The sequence below is a fragment of the Notolabrus celidotus genome, chromosome 2, assembly GCF_009762535.1.
Source record: "Notolabrus celidotus isolate fNotCel1 chromosome 2, fNotCel1.pri, whole genome shotgun sequence".
Classification (NCBI taxonomy): domain Eukaryota; kingdom Metazoa; phylum Chordata; class Actinopteri; order Labriformes; family Labridae; genus Notolabrus; species Notolabrus celidotus.
The window spans coordinates 18837121-18858074 of NC_048273.1; the positions used below are offsets into that span (position 1 = coordinate 18837121).

At 40.0% G+C, this 20954-nt stretch overlaps 1 long non-coding RNA gene across 4 annotated transcripts in view; it reads left to right on the forward strand.

The window, feature by feature from the left end:
- The window catches only part of LOC117831726, a 46302-nt gene extending 25710 nt beyond the window's left edge, over positions 1-20592 (forward strand). For 2 of the 4 annotated variants that reach the window (XR_004635059.1, XR_004635063.1), the window contains 2 exons: positions 16769-16973; positions 19264-20592. This is a non-coding gene — a long non-coding RNA (uncharacterized LOC117831726). Of the gene's footprint in view, positions 1-7229; positions 7508-7818; positions 8489-16768; positions 16974-19263 lie in introns of those variants that run through there. The other 2 variants (XR_004635064.1, XR_004635060.1) reach the window with 2 other exon arrangements.
- The last annotated feature ends 362 nt before the right edge of the window (positions 20593-20954 follow it).

A 20954-nucleotide genomic window follows, 5' to 3' on the forward strand; every position in this document is an offset into this window, starting at 1 on the left:
TGACTGGGGCTGACACAGATTTAAAGAGTTGCACATAAATTACAAGGAATTGGAAGTTACCTATAATTTGTAGTGAGAGGGAAAAACGGAGGCACTCAGAGACTGTCTTCATCAGTGTCGTTTTTCATTTGCGGCCATGCTGCTTCCCTGCATGAAGAGGCGAGCCCTGGTTTGGTCTGGAAACAGGATGTGGGCTGGAGAGCTGGGCATCTGCCACATGCCATGGAGCCTCTGGAGCTCATTTACATAGGTTATGTGTGTGCGTGTGTGTGTGTGTGTGTGTGTGTGTGCATGTGTGTGCGTGTGTTTGTACAGTTTCTGCATAGTGTCTGCATAGTGGCCTGTTGTCAGATTGTGCGTGCATACACTTGCAAATGTTGGGTCCATGCCCTCTTTTTAGTGCAATTCATGGGTACACAAGCGTGAATGTGCTTGTGTGCGTAGTTGTGTGTCTGTGAATATGCTTGTTCCCTCCCCCATTTCTGTGGTGGGCGTTTTTTACCGGCACTGCACCATGCATGGCATCCCCTCTGGCACTGTCTTCAGCCCACCCTGGAAAAGTCAGGCAGCCAGGCGGTCTGTCTCACTCAGTCTGCCGTCAGTCTCACCTCTCCATCTTTCCACTCTGGCAGAATTTGGTTTTAAAAAAATGAAGACGGTCAAGGCAGGAGGAATATGCTGCATAATATTTACCCTAACAACAGAACAAATATAACTCTGGGTATTTGAGCAAAAATACCTCATAAGCCAAAAATACTTGATTTCAGGACTTAGCTCTTCATACTTGCCCTCAAGTCAGCCTTTAGTCACAAAATGAACATTATGAGAATGTTCAAACCTTGTGTTTTGCATGGGATTTGAAGTCTAAAGTTTTTTAGCCTCACACTTAATTAACTTTTAGGGTTTTAAAAGCTACTTTAATCCACGATTGGACAAGAAAAACAACCTTTTTTATCGTAAGCATCAGACAGCTTGCAATTTTAAGACAGGATGGCAACCTCTGAATCCCCCATGCTCACTGCTTGTCTACAAAATAGCATGTCAAGTCTCCCCTCAATGAATGGAGAGTAAAATGACTAAAGGGCCTTCTTGAATGCCTCTTGAAAATATTTGCGGTCCAAAGATGGTACCACTTACATCAAAGGACAATGGAAACATACAAATTAAATTCTTGGCACTATGTTTCCACTGTCCTTATAGACCGTTATGCAATACAAAGATGTAAAAGGTTAATATTAAGAGAAGCCTTTAGTTTCTGCAAACAGTGTGTGCAGTGTTTATACGCTGTAGCATAGTAATGAATAACATAACAGGATCTTCTGCCTGCATGTGAAACCACTCTGCTTGTTTTTTGGTGAATGTTTGGTTTTAGTCCCAGAAATGAGAGAATGATCCCAGTCGATCACCCTGCTGCTCTGCTTTATTCTGGCTCAGTCTGCTGGAAAGACTGAATGCTTCAGACCAGTTTAAACAAACAAATAAGCCCTGAGGGAAAATAGGAAAAATGGAGTTGAACAAAATAGGCATTAAAAATGACTCCTTTTCTGCTGAGGTGGCCTCTTATAGGCCCATATGATCAGTGATAAATGTTGTCATGCCCTGTCTGTTTTCATCCAATAAAGAACAGCCAGGGCTTGGATGTTTAAGAGGGGGCAGTATTTCTTGCACTCAGGTTTTAATTCGTCATATGGTTTGGGAGATTTCCGATGCCACCAGTATTATTATTATGACTATTTGTGGTGCTGAAAGCACTGAAATTAGCATCAGCATCTCTTTTCAGAAATCCCCTTTTCCTCAGGGCATTTACTAAAATCATCCATGCCATCTACTGAAAATTCCATCAGTTGGATTGCTACTTCACTTAATGAGTTATGATAAAATAAATGTGGCCACTAGGAGGCATCAGAGAAAGCACAACAAAGCACTAAAATGATCAACAGTATAGTGGTTACTATAAACTTCAGCTAACGTAAGCCTATAAACACATCCAGCACACATGGCGAATTAAAATTCACAGAAATCAAGAGTAACACATCTGACTGATTTGCATCTAAGTGCTTCTTTATGTGTTCAACTGCAATTCGCTAATTTTGTCTCGTCATTAGGTGCAGATAGTTCATGGATTTTGTTGAATTCAACTGTGTTGAGAATTGTTCATCATAATGGGGGAAATAAGCCAGTTCAGTAAAGTTGTAAAGCCTACTGTGAAAACAAGAAGCTTCTACTTGCCTTAATTAGGGTAATCAACATATAAAATAAAAATGGTTCCTTTCACATATTTGCAACCCCCCTGCATGTTTATATTGCATAGATACTGTTAGTTGGTCAATTTGACCCAGCAGTTAAAGTGGAGGCTAAAAGGATCAGGAGGAGTGGCAAATACTAATTGTTAAGTATTCTGCTGAGCTCTGCTCTTTGTTTTTATTGGTCACCATGGCGGCCATGCGGTCAATCACATGTGATGATAGGATATAGGTGATGGAGGGGGGGCTGTGGCTGTTTTCGAAACCGTCAACTATACTAGCAGTACGTACTTATTTGGCCAAAATTCAGTATGTAGTATGTAGTATGTAGTATGTAAACAAGAGGAAATTCTGCAGTAAGCCAAAACTGTCATACTACATACTAAATTCAAACACAGTATGTAGTAGGCTGTACATACTGCCTACTTCATTAGTAAGTACTGTAGGGGGCAGTTTCGGAAACAGCCTGTGTATCGTGGCTACATCTGTTCCTTCCGAGAGAGTCTTCTCAAAGACAGGGCAAATACTCACTGAGAGGAGAAATCGGATCAGCCCATCCAAGCAGAGGCATCTTTGTGTCTGGTTCTGTTTGCTTGAGTTTGGTTCTGGTTCTGATTGCTTGAGTTTGGTTCTGGTTCTGTTTGCCTAAGTTGGTTCTGTTTCTGTTTGCCTGAGTTTGGTTCTGGTTCTGTTTGCTTGACTTGGTTCTGGTTCATTTTGTTTGAGTTGGGTTCTTGTTCTGTTTGCTTGAGTTTGGTTCTGGTTCTGGTTCTGTTTGCTTGAGTTGGTTCTGGTTCTGTTTGATGGAGTTTGGTTCTGGTTCTGTTTGCTAGAGTTTTGTTCTGGTTCTGTTTCTGTTTGCTTGAGTTGGGTCTGGTTCTGTTCGCAAGAGTTTGGTTCCCGTTCTTTTTGCTTGAGTTTGGTTCTGGTTCTGGTCTTGTTTGTTTGAGTTGGTTCTGGTTCTGTTTGCTTGAGTTGGTTCTGGTTCTGTTTGCTTGAGTATGGTCCTGGTTCTGTTCTGTGGATATGTTTGCAGTTTTTTGTCAAATTAAAAAGTTTGATTAAAATACTAAACAAAAGTAAGAATGGTTTTGTAGCAGAATAGATGCAAAAAAAATGGGGCAATTATAAGGCTTCTCATAAAAACAGTGTACATAAAAGGTCTTTCAAAACACAAACCATTATTTTTTTGCAAAGTTAAGGTGAAACATACGGCTTCAAAAGATCTTCAATTAAGAGCCATTCGGGAGTCAGAAGAGCCGGCTCTTCTTTGGGAGCCGAGTCAGAGGAGCTGGCCTTCTGAAAAGAGTCGAACTTCCCATCACTACAGCAGGGGAGGGGAAAAACATATACAGATTCTCTGCAAGGGAGTCCTGCCAACTTTATACTCTGCATCTACACATGACACACTCTCTGTCAGAGCTTTGCAAAATGAGCAGCAGAAGTAAACAGGTGATAACCCTGGCACTCCTCTTTGATCATGACAGTGAAAGAGAGGAGGGTGTGTCTGAAGATGAAGACCATCTTGTGGTCAATTCTGAGTCTGATGATTCTCATTATGAACCAAATGAGGAAACAGATATTCATATTCCTCCAAGCAGACATTCACATCAAAAATGGGGAAATACAGCGATCTTCATCCCAAATATAGCCACTAGGATAGCAGTGACTCCTGTAACAGACATCAAGTCAGCTTTTGAGCAGGTCATGATAAATAGTAAATGGTAAATGTACTTGTACTCATATATCTCTTTTCCAGTCTTCTGACCACTCAAAGCTCTTTTACATTACTCGCTCACCCAATGATGGTTGGGGCTGCTATAGTAAGGGACCATCAGTATTAGCTAATCTTATTCTAGACATTCATACACAGCTGAACAACTGAGGGAGCAGTTTGGGGTTCAGTATCTTGCCCAAGGACACTTCGGCATTTGACTGCAGGAGATGAGATCGAATAGAGACAAGCTGTCAGCCATTAGAACAGTGAGAGACAAGTTGGTAGAGTAACTTCCACTACCCTATAACCTAGGCCCTAATGTCACAGTGGATGAAAGGCTAGAGGCATTCAGAGGTTCCTTCGATTTTAGGCAATATATACTTTCCAAGCCAGCTAAATACAGCATCAAAATCTGGGTAGCATGTGACAGAAGAGGTGTCTCCTGTTAATTTATCAACATCACTTCATAAAAAATAAAAAAAATGAAATAAACAAAAATCTTTGTCATGTAAAACTATTGTATTTATATTTAGGTCTTTCAAATGTACATTAAAAAAAGCTTTAACATGAATTTTCATAAAAAACGAGTGAGCTATCCTCATTGAACCATGACCTGTGAGGATAAAAGAACACCATTGCACTAAATATTGATTTAAATTGTTAGTAATGGAGTTAATAATGAGATTAAAAAATGTTTATGGGGATTTTTTTGAGTTCTTACACTTCTGGATAATTAAACATGCCTGGATCAAGTTGACCCACGAACATTATTGCTGTCCCTAAGAAACCAACATAACAGGAGGGTTAAAGATGCCCGGATAGCACAGTAGCACCCAGGTCATTACTTTAGAGAGATTCAATGCATCAGTAGCTTTCTTTTGCTGTGAGCTTTCAAACCTAGGAAACCCATCCTTGAAAAAGAAGCTGAAGCTTAATTTTGTGCAGTGCAATGATAGATCGCACTGATAAAGAAGTTATGAGACGGACAATCAGCCCCAAGAACATTGCAGGGGCTGCAGTTTTCACCTCCCAAACTGCTTTTGTAAGATATTATCTAAGTAAAAGAGAACACAAGAGTCTAATTAATGAATGTTATGTCTGGACATGTAATACTCTTTGAAATACAGTCTTATCTGAGCTGCTGCCCTCTAATCATTTTAGATTTACAGTGTGGAGCACCACCAACGGCCAAGACTCTACCTCAGAGGGACATCGTTAGGATGTCCCTGCCACAAAATAAATACATGAAAAATACCTGTGGTTTTGTATCCTAGTGTGCATTAATGACTTTATACTTCACTGTTTTTACAGAGTGGCTGTACACTTTTTTTTTACATTAACTTTGAGGGTTCAGCATAGTTTTTATGAGACTTCAGCATGAGTGAAAAACTGTTTTTGGAAGCTCTGTTGTGGGGATATACTTCGTGACTTTCTACTTACAAGACACCCTCTCCTCTGGGCCTCCTGTCACTCTCCAGTGTCAGACTTAAAGGCCAAGTCCAAAACTGCTGCATCGTGCCTGCTGATGAAACCCTGTCACCCTTCTATTGGTATTTTTGACAGATTGACTTACTGGGTTGAACATATTGATGACTGGGCTTTAGAGACTAAAGTGGATATGACTGTGAAACCTCTTCAACTTCTCTTTTTCACATGTGTCTGTTTTATTGAATACATTTAACCTGTAAATTACTCATTAAAGCTGGGGTTGGTAGTCGGATTTAGATACACTTTTTGTTATACTGGTTACAATGATATTTCTGTCCCGATGGCAATCAATACATAATGTGTTCCTAAAAAAGATCGAAAAAAATGCTATCTACAGCTGGAGTAAACCTGGGAAAACACCAACCAATCCCTGCTATCAGGATCCAAAATATGAAACCAATCAAATCCTGTCCTGCCGTTTTGCCTGCCTCCTGCGCGTACATTTCCCCAGCGTTCACTCCCCAGGACTGTTGTCTGGATCAGAGTCCAAAAAGCTCTCACCACAGGGGCTCTGACAAGCAAAAAAAAATGAATGACATTTAGTAAGTAGCTGTTTAATATGTACTAAAGCTTTTCTCCTGATATTGTGTCACCGGTACAACTGGATAATACTAGCATGACAGTTGTGAATACTAACAATAGCCATGTTTGTTTGTTTTTCTAACTTTCACTATGATAATGTTTTGGTGTTTTCTTACCGCTATGAAAAAGGTAGCGTGCACTTTTAGCGCCTGTTTTACACACTTATAGTGAAAAGTCAGCGAGAACTCAATTTTCAACCAAACCCAAGAAGCTAGTTAGCTCAACTTACTAGCTATAGCTACTTGAATTGAACTAATGTCAAGCAACTCAAGAAGCTAACGTTAGCTTAACTGGCATGCTATAGCCAAGCAGCAACCTCCGCTCTAAAAATATAAGTCCAATGCGGAAGTGCTCAAAACTGCAGTTCATGGAGGATCTTTACAGCAGAAATAAACATGTTTACAGCCTGGTACAAAAGACGAGTGTAGTCTGGATAGCTCATTTCTCGATCGGCTCACACTGTACAGGGGTGAATTTTTTTCTAACGCGACAGCTTGTAAGATATTGAGATTACGAGTCTTCCAATGAGAGGCACAGCTGACTTGATTGACAGGCGGGAACACTGTAGCTGTTGGCTAGGAGGCTCAAAGCCCGCCTCTTAACGCCACAATCGCTCGACAGCAGCGATATGGCTGCCGACGATGACTGGCCTCAAAACAGTGCTTCAGAAACAGATGGGTGACGTCATGGATACTAAGTCCACATTTTATACAGTCTATGGTTTTAGTACAATGTCATGTATGAAAAATGTAAAGTGCACATTTAGCGCCTGTTTCACGCACAGTGAAAAGTCCGCCAGAACTCAATTTTCAACCAACTCAAGAAGCTAGTTAGCTCAACTTACTTTAGCTAATTGAATTGGACCAATGTCAAGCAACTCAAGAAGCTAACGTTAGCTTAACTGGCATGCTACAGCTAGTTCATTGTATCAACATGAATCGTCATTTTGCCTGAGCCAACTCAACATTGGCCACGCAGAAATTAAAAGCTTTTGTATCCTTATGTGTTGTATTGGGGAACCTTCGTTTAAAATAATCAAGAACTTCTTATTTTAAATCTTCACAGATACTCGACTGTGAGAACAAAGAAGACAGCTTGACAGGTGTCAAAACATGGCAGGTTAAATTAACTTATCAGAGGACAGACTTAACATGTCATGTTAAACACTAAAATGTCCAGCCTTATATTCTTATGATATGCTTCTGACCATTGTTGTTTTATTGATTTTGCATACATATCTTCTTGCAGTGGTACAGCAGACCATTAGTCCTGTAATAGCAGGTAAACATTCAAGGCAATCACAAGGCAAACAGAGAAACACAATCAATGCCTCTTAGCCTCCAGAAACACGATCCTGCACCTGGACTCCTTCAAAGAACCCCAGCACCTCCATGGAAAAGCAAAAGGAGAGACAGTGTCCCTTTAAGGGATAACTCACAGAGGAAGAAGAAAAGCTGCAAAGAAGAAAGGAGAGGAGGTGTGTATGTGTACGTGTGCCTGTCAAACTGATAGACACTTGGGAGAGAGAAAAAGAAAGAGAGAAAAATGAGGAAAGAGAGATAATCAGAAAGAGAGACAGACGGAGAGACGCAACATTGCATTAGGCACTAAGAGCCATTCCTCGCTCGCTAAAGGCTAATGCAATTGCCACAATAAAGAGTGTCTCAGCGGAGGCTGTAAAAAAAACTAGAGAGGGGAATGAAAGAGGAGAGGCAGGGAGGGAGGGAAGAATGGAGAGAGGGAGGGAAAGAGAGGAGGGAGGGAGAACTGGCAGCTCTGCCTCCAGACTCTCATATGGACAGTGGATCTCTTGGGACAACTGGTTGAAAGTCTCTCTCTGTCTCTACTGTTACTCCTGGCTGTGTGTGAGTGGCTGAGTGTGGGCTGGTGCTCTGTTGTGTCTCCAGAGTGATTTATCAGGTTTGCGGGGAGGAGAGAGAGAGAGAGAGAGAGAGAGAGAGAGAGAGAGAGAGAGAGAGAGAGAGAGAGAGAGAGAGAGAGAGAGAGAGAGAGAGAGAGAGAACTTCAGTAGCAGTAACCAGCCTGCTTGCTGGGTGTGTTAACTCCACATCTGACCTCTATGGGAACAGAGCAGCCTCCACTCCTCTCCTCCCCTCCCTGTAGGCTGTGGGAACAAGGGGGGACAGATGCCTCTGGGCCATGGAGCTCTGGGACACGGCCCTGGAGAGAGCGGGACATCACGGGACAGGACAGCTTCAGCAAAAGACCCAGGCTTTGAGGATTGCACATCGGACTGATTCTTGGATCTGAAACGGCACAGTTGGCAGAGTCAGGCTGCAGTTGTTTAGTCAGTCATTAGTCAGTCAGATGGTTAGTTAGTCAGCCAGTAAATCGGTCAGTGGGGTTCCTCCCAACAGGGTCAACTCCTCCACTTTGTGCATATCCTCATCTGAACTCTGAGGTGACTCAGACGTACCGAGTAGGACCTGTGGGCATGGTGAGTGGCAAACACTCCTCTCCCTCTCTCACATTCCTTTTTTTACAGACGTTTTTTCCCCTTTGACTCTGTTTCTTCTGTGGGTGTAGCATTTCATTTCCAAAATGTATTAGTTTTGCTCTGTTTTGCTCCACTTCTTGGATTTTGTCATGCTTTTTTCCTTTGGCAGCTGACTTGTCACAAACAGAACACAAGACAGGAGATATGATCTCAGCTCGGTGTTGTCTGATGTTATGGATTTTATGCAGTTGTCATAGTCTAGCTTTGATCTCTTGGTGATGGGACCCGGGGAAGACAACACATCTGTTTGTACAACAAACAAGCTGCTGGTTTTACATCCAACACTGGCTTACCAAAGATAGTTCACATGAATGGTTTATGAGGGTCGACTGAAATCAAATCTTTATTGACTTAAGGCTAGAGCAAAACGTATTAGATTTTGTGAAATTTTTTTTTTTTTTTTTTTAAATCCTTACTTACTTTTGTGCATTGCCTTTACACTGCTTGGCAGTACTTGCACCCACATTGACTTAAAGCACTTTGTTACTGGTACTGATCTTGTTTCCTCTTGTCTAGATCTTTGCTTGTGTTCTTGTTCTCGTATGTACGTCGCTTTGGATAAAAGCGTCTGCTAAATGACATTGTAACATTGTGATGCCAAATCAATTAACCCTTATAAAATATAGATTATCCTGTAGGCATGATTTTGAACTTTTTGATAAGAAAACAGATCATATGTTGCACGCACGCACGCACGCACGCACGCACGCACGCACGCACGCACGCACGCACGCACACACGCACACACACACACACACACACACCTGTATGACTGTTTTCAGCAGAATCATGACTGTGGGGGGGTTTGTTGAATGTCATGATCACACCACAGTTTGGAGAAGCAGTCTGATGTGATAAAGTAACCCTAAAGCCAAGTGCACGGAACATTTCTGGACAAATAGTTCAAATATTTGAGCGTACTCCAAGGCTTTATCAGGGGCTGCTAAATCAGCGAGTTGCTCCCATGTAATAGAGAAAAGTTAAACCAGGGTAAGTCTAATGCTTTTAAATACATTTTAGGATTGTGGATTTAAAATTATATATCAAACGCAGCAACTGGTATTAGATGATATCATAACTTTAATAATGGAACTTAAAAGACTCAAAATGCCAGTCGAGAGAAGCATTTTGGTCTTAATACAAGTAGGCTACTGACTGCTTCTTTAATGTGACACGGTCACTTTTTAAGTTGGACGGACCAAAATGACGTCAAACCAGGTAGCTGAATGGATCTTTTTGGTTAATTTTGTTGCAGTTTTTATGCTTTCCCATGAGCAGGAAAAAAATGTTTTTAAAAAAAGAAAACCTAACAGAAGGTATCAATCAAAAAAAAAGCTAAGTCTGAGTAAAATGAATGCCATTGAAAGAAAATTGGACATTTATCACGATAAAGACCTGTTGCATGGGGGTACCAATACAAAGCTAATAGTCAAGCAAGAAATATTATGAATGAGTAATTTACTTGTACGTATGTGTTTGGTTCCAAGACTCCGATGTAAATTCCATAATTGTCAGATATGGGTTTAAGAAAGACATAAATGCAAACAAAATAGCTACAACCCCATGGTGAGATGTCGGTCTAAACAGTTTTCTTGAATTCATCTTCTGTATAGGAAGAACACTCTAGCTCACTATCAGCAGATGTTGACATGGGCGTTGTCTCAGGAAAACAATGAACAGATGTTTATAACTTTGGTTAGGCTCCTAATTTTGCGGTCATCAATGGAGATTATGTGATTGTGAGCTTGTGTGAATGGATGAACGTGCAGTGGGTGTTCTCAAGCTAAAGGTGCACCTGTGTCACTCAAGAGCATTTTGTTATGCGTGTGTGTCAGTGTGCTGTGTTTCCCCGCTCTTTGTGTGTCAGATGGTTCCCCTTAGATCAGCTGGAAAGTGTTGAAGTGTACAGGACAGCATGGTTTCCCTCAGCTCTTTCAGCCCCGACCATGCGTCCACCACAGAGAATTTCTGTCTGAGCTGAAGCAATTACAGCACACATCCAAAGCCATCTTAGCCGGGGAACCAAATGAAGGAGCCTTTGATAGGCCCCGACTGATGCATATTTACTTTTTATGACCAACCAAGTAGTAAACAGCTTGCCTTGTTGGCGCTGGAGCAGGACCTTAAATACAGGCCTGTTCACACACACATGCAAATAAACACACACACATGCACAAGACTTTTGTCAGAATAGAGAGAAAAGCATACAGCCATCTTTTCAGGGAACACCAAGAATATACCCGCGACTAAGTGACAATGCCAGCTCGATCTGTTTGCCAGTCACTGATTTCATAATCAGGTTTGTCTAGCTATGCCTTTTGTCTGCAGACACAGCAGCAGCAGCAGTAGCCTCCAATTGAAGCCATGTGTGGTGGAAAAACAGGCCTTGGTTTGTGGAGAGTTTGCATGCTTGGAGTGGGAGGGAGCTTGCCGGTTACAGAGGTCACAATCCGAACACGCCAACTCCTCTTCGCCCTCTCACACGCAATGCTGATGGAAGCATCTCAATTGTCAGTCAAGGGTACCTCCCCAAACCTTCCTTACTCCCTCTTTACTTTTACTTCAGGAAAGAATAAGGAGACTATCACAAGGATACTGCTGAAGCTTCAGATCTTCAAATTATAGACTTAAAGGGCCAAATTAAGGAAAATTGCAGATCAAATAAAAGCAAGAAAGAAGGACTCCAAAGAAGCCTTAATCATAAAGGTGGTGTGTGAAACTGTTAGAACATTGTGTTCAGGGTGTGCCACAAATAAAAAAGCAGTTGGTCTAGTTGAGTCTGGAATGACACTTCATTAGCATAAGCATCTGCTAATAGCAGCACTTTTACTCTCTAGTGTCCTTAGGTGAACCCAGCAGGCCACCGTTGTTGTGTCTGAGATTCCCTCCACCATTACGTCACTCTCGCACAATCTCAGACACTGTGTTCAATTCTTTCCTCGGTCATATTTCCTCATCATTGGTGCTTCACTGTCTCTGTCCTTTTCACTGTGTTATACATCTCCTTTATTCTCCTGTTCTTTCAGGGAGTCTCTCCCTTCCCGTCAGAGTGTAATCTCTGTATCCAAGGCTATTAGCTGAGATAGCTTCTTATATCCGATTCAGAGATATCCCATGCTGGACATTAATGCAGTTGTGCCATTTCCCCTCATGCATTATAAAGGATCATGTTCTTGTCAGACCACTTTTTCATTTCCTCATTGTTCCTACAAGAGGCGAGTCAGTGCCTTTAGAGAGATAACATTAAAGTGATAAAGCATCACATACTTTTTGATATAACATTTCCAAATCTGCTTAGTCTCATGTTTCTTATTCTGCTTCATTTCTAAGAAAATGTTGCTAATGATTGATTCTGCATGAAATAACATCCCCACCAAATTGCATTAGCGTTATGTAAAGTTGATTATTGTTAATGGGACATGAGCAAAAGCTCCTGCTTCTTACATCAGTCACATGTGAGGGCTGGTTTATCAGGAATGAGTGATCTAATGAGCTCAATAATGAAGCTCTGGCCAACTAGCACTGGTAATGACTTTTTAATGCTCTCAGAGGTGTGACTGCTTAAGACAGGGGTCTCTTGTTTTATGTCTTTGATCAAAATTCTCTGTGTCTGATTCATTTAACTTGGGCATTAAATATATCAGCACGGTTTCTTCTGGATCCACTAGTGCGCTAAAAAAACGAGCTGTAATGATAAGTCTCAGATTTCTTCTAAAACGTGTTTAAAGGTTTTTTTTTTGTAATTGTGGAACCCAAATCTGTGGCAAAAAAAGAGCTGAGACGACCGAATTGTTTCAGTGGAGATAGTCATGGAAGCTTTCTTCAATGTTCTCCTTTTCGATTTTCAGTCAGAGGAGAGAGTGAAAGTGTAACCAAAATCTCTCTTGCACTGCTTTGATGTTTGCTTTTATAAGGCAGCATAAATGTATTTAAAGTATTTATTTTTTTTGTCTGTAGAGTAGCTAAACAGATGCAATAGCACAAATGTATTTTCTCAGTTTGTTTTCTAACAGTCTCTAAGAATTTTCTCTTTTACATCTACATTTCTGAAAAAGATTAATTTTACCTCAAGTTCTTACTTTACATTCAGCTTCTTGCTCAACTTGGCGCTGGAAGACAATTCCTGCATAGGATGCAAGTGTGTGTTGTATTTAATATTTCATAAAGTTACAGAAAGAGATTTGTAAGCCCTGTTTATTTGTGCGGGGTGTTCTTTGTTGTAGTAACCTTTTAAAGAAACTATAGCTGTTGGTACACAAATGTCATTTGTTATTCTGTAGGTTTTTGATAGTTTTGTGGTTATTTGTATTCACAAAAAGTGACAGACATAGTTGTTTGACATGGGGTTGACACACTGTTCTCCCCCTCATACATTCACACTTACAGTATGTTTCTCTGCATCTCCTCTTTCTTCTTTGCTGTGTTTTGTTAGAGCAGTGTGACACAGTGGCACCTGTGTGTGAGATGCAGGGTGATGTCAGCATTTGCATGGCAGGGTTCAGCTGTACGGTCATCACCACATATATCGCAACATCTCATGAAGTAAACAGTGCCAAGTGCCAATGGTGGAATAACGTAAGAACCTGCTCTCCGCAAATGGTGTGGCTTTGTCACCTTAGAGTGAAAATGGAGTGAGAGAAAGGGTTGTCCAAAAAAAAGGGTATATAAATGTGGATTTTCATGTGAACATGAATGCTGTGGCTGATTTCGTTACGTTGTACAAGCTGCTTCTCTGCGTTTTCAGGTTACCAAACGCCACTTGAGCTCAGTATTATTTCCACTCTCCTTTGTCCTTTTATCTAACAAGCAGTTCCTCCAGGCTGTGTGAATGAGGTCATTTTGTTCGCCTGTTACTGCAAACCTTGCACTTTCTAAATGTGGTGACTTGTTCACACCTTCAGCCTCATGTACAATAATAACTTCCATCAGGCTGTAAATTGTCTTCAATAAAACTGATGCAAGCTGGAAAGTTATCATGATGCTTTCACAAATAGGACCTGCTTTTTTATGGACTCACGGAAATGACAGACTGAACATTCAAGTGCTACTCAAGCAGAATGTTTAGTCTCAGTACAAAGATTTGCTGCTTTTTTTTAGTCAAACTCTGTCAACTGCCTTACAAGCTCATTTCTACTTTACCCTTAGCTAGACTTTTGAAGGTTCCCTGAGGCTGTAAGTGTTGTGTAATTAGTCAGTGCTGTCCTAAAGAAATGATTTCTTATTGTTGTGTATTATGTGTGACTTTAAATATGGGTAATGTGCTTTATGTTTACATTTTGGTTATGATTGACTTCTGGTTATTGTTGATTTAAGACTGTTTATTTTTTTAATTAGAACCATGACTTAATATATAATATGTAGTGTATTCAGGGCTGAGACAAATTTCTCTACATTGACAATTAAGTGTATAGTATTCAACTCCAACTCCAACTTAACTTTATTCATATAGCACCTTCATACATAAAAACATGCAGCCCAAAGTGCTTCACAAAATAACAGAGAGACAGAAAACAACAGCAATGGTAAAATTATAAAAGGCATGATTATAAATGAAATACTTAAAAATAAAATAAAATAAATACAGTTAAATTGATAAAATAAGTAATAGTGGAAAGAAAAATTTAAAATATGGTAGCATTAACAAGGTCAGATGAATACAAGAAATAAATAGATCAATAAATAATACAATAAGATAAATATATGTTGAAGCCATGATTAAAATAATAATGGTTAAAATACTAATAAAAATTATAATGCAGTACAGGGCTAAAAATAAATTACTTCATATAAAAGCAAGATTAAAAAGGTAAGTCTTAAGTTTACTTTTAAAATTGTCTCATAATGCATCATAAGGTACCCTTTTGTCATTGTATCCATCGCATTGAATCATATCATATTGTAGAACAACTTATTATGTTGTATCATATCATATCATATCATATCCTATTATGTCTTATCATATGGTGAAGTATTGTATGATATGGTGTCATATCATGTTATATCCTGTCGTATCATATCCTATGGTATCGTATGGTATCATATGTAATAGTATGGTGTTGTATGGTTTGATATCACATCACATCTCATGGTATTGCATTGTATCGCTTGTTATGGTCTGATATGGTATAGTGCTGTATAGTCCAGTACAGTATTGTATTATAGCATATTTTATCATAATATATATTGTTTTGAATGTTCATCATGTCATATTGTGATGTATTTGGATCCTATCCCACCTTATTATATTGTATCACATCGTGGTTTTGGTATGGTATGGTTATAAATGATATTGTACCTTACCTAGAAATGGCACATCCTTTCATTTTGTATTGAAACAATGAATATCTATGAGATCCTGGCTGTTTTATATTATGTAAAGCTCCATGAAACAAACTTTTTTTTCTCCATCTACTTTTCAAACTATAAATCAATCAACAATTTCTAGACTACTTGATTATGATTATCAGTGGCAGTCCTAATTAAGAGAGTTAATGAGTTTTATTGGACCTTTTTTAAACATTAACACATTCAACCCCTATATAGCACCCTGTAATTTTACCCTGCTTGCCAAAAACATGTCACTTCACCACAGCTTTAATTCGACCTCTAACACTAGTGTCACCAATTCAGTAATTTCCCACATGGAGCTTTCACACCCAGCAAACAAACACTGACTCACCCAATATGTCAGAGGGCATGACCACTCCCTTTGATTAACTCACACTTACTCTCTTTCTGTTCTTTTCTTTCACACACTGCACTCTTCAACTCATGCATGAAAGAATTAAACACACACACACACAGGCAATCCCGCATTCTTCTTTTCCTATAACTATTCAGTGAAGCACAAATTTACGTTCCACATCTCGAAACATAGACAAACATATTTATTCATGGTTCCTGTTCAGGGAGGGTTGGGCTGTTAATGCTGGTTGACAGCAGAGACATATTTCTCTGTCTGGAAGGATTCCTCATGCCTCTGTTCAGTTGTACAACATGTACTGTGGCACTGCACATGAACAGGTGCTGTAGAAAAACAACCAGTGCCTTCATACAAAGATGTATTTATGTCATTGAGGTAGTGTCAGTGGAACCTGTAATGTATTTGTGTACCTGCAAGAGAGGCAAACAGCTTTATCCTTAAAAGAGAGGGTTGTGGATTTTCTTTGTGATTGATGTCAAAAAACATTGAAGACAATGCTTTCTGATGGATTATGTCGTGTGTGTGTGTGTGTGTTGGAATAATTTGTTTCAGAAACATGGCTCTGAAAGTTCCCTGATGCATTTGTGTTAGAAAAACAAAAGAAAACATGACAAGTAGTTAAAGAAAAAAGATTTAATGCTACCAAAGTTATTAAAAAGAAATTACAAACAGGGAACTAAAAAGTCAAACTTCTGGATTTTCTCTGTTGTGATAGAAAAGTGTTCAAAGGGGCCTTGTTGAGGCTCGGCACTCACCTCCTCCTCACTACTCAACAATCCTGTCATTATTCCTTCCCCACCAGGATGGGCCTGGAATTTTCCCTGCAAAGCAGCATAAACAATAACAACAACAACAACAACAACAACAACAACAACAACAACAAAAGATAATAACACCCGGTTATGTTCCAGTACTTCTGGAAGGCATCAGAAAGAGCTTAAAGGGGTTTGTTTTTACTATGTCTCTACTTGTGGATCCGCCCAGCAACATATAACCATCTCTGGCCTGAAATCCCCCCGTCTGATGTGACACAGAGACAAAACAGAACCATGCCTATGTGTCATAGATGGATTTCTAATTTGTAAATCAAGTTCCAGATCTCCTTATGTTGCATTTTCCCCTTGGAGATTCAAGAGACAAAAGAGAGTATTGATACACAGGAGCGCCAGGCAGTTTGCAATTCTCTTGCTTTTTTAAACAAGCCATGTTTTCTTTTGCACCTGAGTTGCTTTCCACAAACTGTCTGACTAGCTGGCACTGCATGTTCTAACTTAACTCCACATCTGCTGTATCCTGCTGATCCGTGCAGAAGAGAAGTCTGCAGAGTCATTCCTCACGTCACACTAATTTAATATTTTTGTTACAGAGATAAGTTGTATCATCTTTCATCCAAAGGGTTACAGGAATGGTTTGAAGTGCATCATAGATTATCATCAGACCACTCCAGGTTTCAGAGATAGAGGTTTTTGTTTGGACTCTCTGAGGATTAATGTCTCTCTTTTCCACTTTTCTTTTAGGTCACAGGTGCTCCACAGCTGCTGCGGATGGAGGCATCTGGAGCCCAGGAGGATGTTGGAGGAGATACAGAGGGCAGAAGAAGGGTGGAGAGGTGCAGATTTGATCCCCGCTGTGGTGGGGAGGGTTCCTGGCACCGTGATTTGATGCACAAAGAGAAACAAAAATCACATTGCCAGGGATTTCCACTCTTTCACAGCTCAGCAGGTGACAACTTATGTTTTCACATGGGAAATTTTTGTAACGACATCTTGGCCACATCAGTTATTTGACACCTAATGCTGCTATGGAATAAATAATGTAAACTCCCGATGGATATTTAGATCACCTCTCAATGAACCTCACAATGTTTACATGTGGAATCGTTTTTTCAAGCGAATAACTGTGAAGAACATGTGTCTCCTTTAGATGCTGTCAAAATGCATTTAAATCTGCAGTTTCATGTGCAGCTGTTTGAAATTTAAAACTGTCCTTTCATAATAAGCCAAGAAGTCAACGTAAATGCACATTAGAGTCATACAGCTTTTATGCTGTAGCAAAGTTCTGGAGGGAGATCCGCTCTTGGAATTCAGATTCATAAACAAAGACGCTACTTTAATGTTAAAAATGATAGCCGAGATCCTCCATTGGCAGCACCTTCTCAATCACAATACGTATGAGCCCTGTTACAGGCGAAGCAAACCTCAACCTTGTAAGCTCTTAAGGCTCCGAAAAGCAGTCACACTTTACCACTGAGCAGTCACGTAAAGGTCTGCGTGTGTCTCTGTTCCCCCAAAAGCCAGCCACCCACTTGCTAAAGGCACAGAGCTTAGCTAATTGGTGAGCATTGATCCCTGCTATGTGTTGTTCACAGTGGCTAAGTTCAGTGCCTGAGGTGAAATAGTTGATTCGACGGAGGGGATTTGTTCCGGTGAATGGAAAGAACTTGATGATCTCGGATATGAAGAAAGAAGGAGGGGAGGAGGAGGAGGAGAGGAGTGACGAGAGATTAGGTGGAGAAGGAGGAAGGGGAGGAGGAAGTTGGAAACACAGAAAGACTAAAGGCAGCGGTCCCATGTAGAAGCTATTTAGGGTTAAATGTGTTAATGCAGACAGAATGCAGGTTTTGTTTGTGCAACACGTTCCAGACGTGAGACAAGCTGTACGGTACTTTTATCTTGTTTGCCTGAAGCAACAACTGTGTTATGCAGTTGGCAAGAATCGTCATGCATACTTAATATATTTGAAAGTGCTTCAGCGAGACAGACTGACCTAAGTTTAATGTCGATAGAAAAATGCTGCAGGTTGTACTGCAATTTAAGGAATGTAGTGCTAAATGTCAGACGTGTCCGGGCATGCCAAGTTCATGTCCAACTGAGTACACTCAGGACTAGTGTGCCAACATTTTGGTGCCACAGGGTGGCCGGGACTTAAGTGCAGTAGAAACTGTTCAAAAAACACTTTAAGGCACAGCATGACAGTCAAGGTTTGTATTTATCCACAAGCTAAGCAGGTGTGCATGCACATGGATATGGTAAAAACAAAAGTATTTAAAATGTCTGTCTGCTCAAAACTTTCTAAAACCAAAAACACAAAGGCAAGAGAATTAATAGAACAGCATGTTTTGTGTGCTCTAACACAAACTACAACAGTTAGTTTTTGCGTTGTAGTTTTTGTGTTTTATTTCCTAAGACCATAGAGTAGCATATAAACATCCAACTGTGGAGGATTACTTTAAGAATAAATAAACCATCTTTAAAGCTAGCTGTGTTTTCATTTTAACATGTTATCTAACCTGTCAGCCATTGTTATTACTGTAAACAGCATTAGTGCTTTGAAGAGACAGACTCAAAACACAGGTCACTTTCTGTTGTCACAGTACATGGTGTGAATCTTGTGAGCCTTTTTGTTGCATTTAATAAACAGCTTTTGAATAACCATTACGCTTGCACAATGTAGTGTTTTACAGAGCAAAATCTGGGCTGTGCCCTCCCGTGCCTACTGAACTGGTATCAGTGTTTTACCTAAAACTGGCTCAGTTCAGCAGGAACAGGAGTGGAGCCTACAAACCAGTGGGAATATTGTTACATCTTCAACTTCAAATTCACATACGGGAGGACAGCCCAGCCATATTTCAATATTGTATATCCGTTTAGTTGTCTATAACCACAACAAAGTGTTGCTATGATGTCGCTGACCCTGCTGAAAATGAATCCCCAACCCCCTCCAACCTGTCAAATAACATCGCTGAACACTGAAGAGTACATAAAGCAATGAACCTCCAGCTAGATGTCGGTCCCTTTGCTAAAATATGAATACTTCATGAGCAGATTTACCATTTTTTTTGCTTGATAGGTAGGCCCTGCTATCTTCAGCTGCTGTTTGCATACTGTTACATACTGATGCAGTCCATCTTGTTGTTCTGCTCAGCCTTCATGTTTATTTCAGCATTCTTTTTCAGCACCCTTGAAAGGTCTGCAAACACTTCTCTCACTTTTTTTCCTCATTGTCTCCTCAGACTCTCTCCCTCTTTGTCTTCTGCCTCTTTGTGCTGTCAAAGGCCAGACTAAGACTGGAGTTCATTGTCAGGTAATCTCAATGAAATGTCTGCAATGCCTGTATAATTGATGTCACCCAGAAGTCCCTGTTATCAGCAACTGGGAATGTGTGCAATGCTGCTTCCTCCCCTCTTTCCATTTAACTTGCAGCTACCAAAGGAAAAGTTTCATCTTGAAGATTTCATACCCACGGGAAAATGATTGCTCATTAGCCAGCGTGATGAATCTGCTCTATGCAAGAATTCCACTGATCATGCTTGGCAGCATAAAATTATATTTCTGTTACTTTGAATTTCTGAGGAAAATGTTCCTGTTCAATCCTCAGGGACATCCCCCCACAAAAAGGTAGAATGCTATTTTTCACTGTGGCCATGTGGTTCTGACTTCAGGGCATTGTTTCAGCCAAGTGGTACCACTGACTATTACGCTATGATTTGTGTAAGCATTTAATCTAACTGAATGTGGAAGACAACCGTGCATGAAGTGCATTATTCTAAATGTCAGTACGTTTCTAAGTACTTAAAAATAATACAAGCATGATTTATTATGATGTTACAGCCAAATGTTTTATTCATTCATTACAAACCCAGACACTATTTCATTCAATAAAAAAATCCTGAGCAGTTATTCTAACATCGGTTCTTTTTTTCATTGAGTATTGTAAGATATCATCATTCATGCTGAGGAGGGAAACTTGTCACAGCAAAGAAAGAACTAAGGTTGAGCGACAGAAAAAAAAAATCACAAAAATTAAGGATTGATGAAGGTTGTCGATGTGGGGCTGTGAAAAAATGTTGTTTGTGTTTACCAGTCAAAAACACTGGGGTTCCATGATAGGTGTCCTTGAAGTCTTGAAATGTTCAGGTTTTGCTGATTTAAGTCTGCTAATCAGTGTTAAAGTACTCCAGTCAAGGACTCAGACTCAAGTCCAACTCACTCATGACTTGTATTTTGTTTCGGACTTCAGCATGAACTGCATTCATACTCAGCAGATGGAGAGGAATACTCGGACTTCTTTATTAATAAAAATACCTTTATTGTTTGTGTTAGTTTTTTAGTACAAGTCCCAATTTATTTCGCCTGTCACAGGGTCACATGCATGTTCGTTCTTATAAAGCAACAGTTTATGCCAGGATGCTTGAAGAGGTGCCACAACTCCTGCTTTCAAAGATTTCAAATATAAGCAACAGCAATAAAACATGTTTGATATGTAAAAGAAACTTTGGGGAGAAATTGGGTACATCTTTAAACTTTAACTTCTGTACAATAAAGAAAAGTGAGAAACTGAATTACTCGGACAGTTACTGTTAGCAAACATACAGAAATGATAAGTACATCTCATCATTTAGAGTAAGCACAATGCACAACACTGCAACTTCTTTGACAGTTTGAATGAAATGTGTTTTCTACACATACAAAAGGTCCACACAGTCAATCCAGGTTTGAACAGTGGATATTCTGGAGTGACACAGCAGTCCTCCTTATGAATCCTCATGCAATGGCGACCCAACTCTTACTTGATTCAGATTCTTATCTGGTGACTTAAGCACTGAGGACTCATGACATTGCTCAGAATTCAGGTTTGGTTACTGGACTACAAAAACATCTAACACCCCAATTAAAGGACTTTAAAACGTGTCAGGTAAAGTTG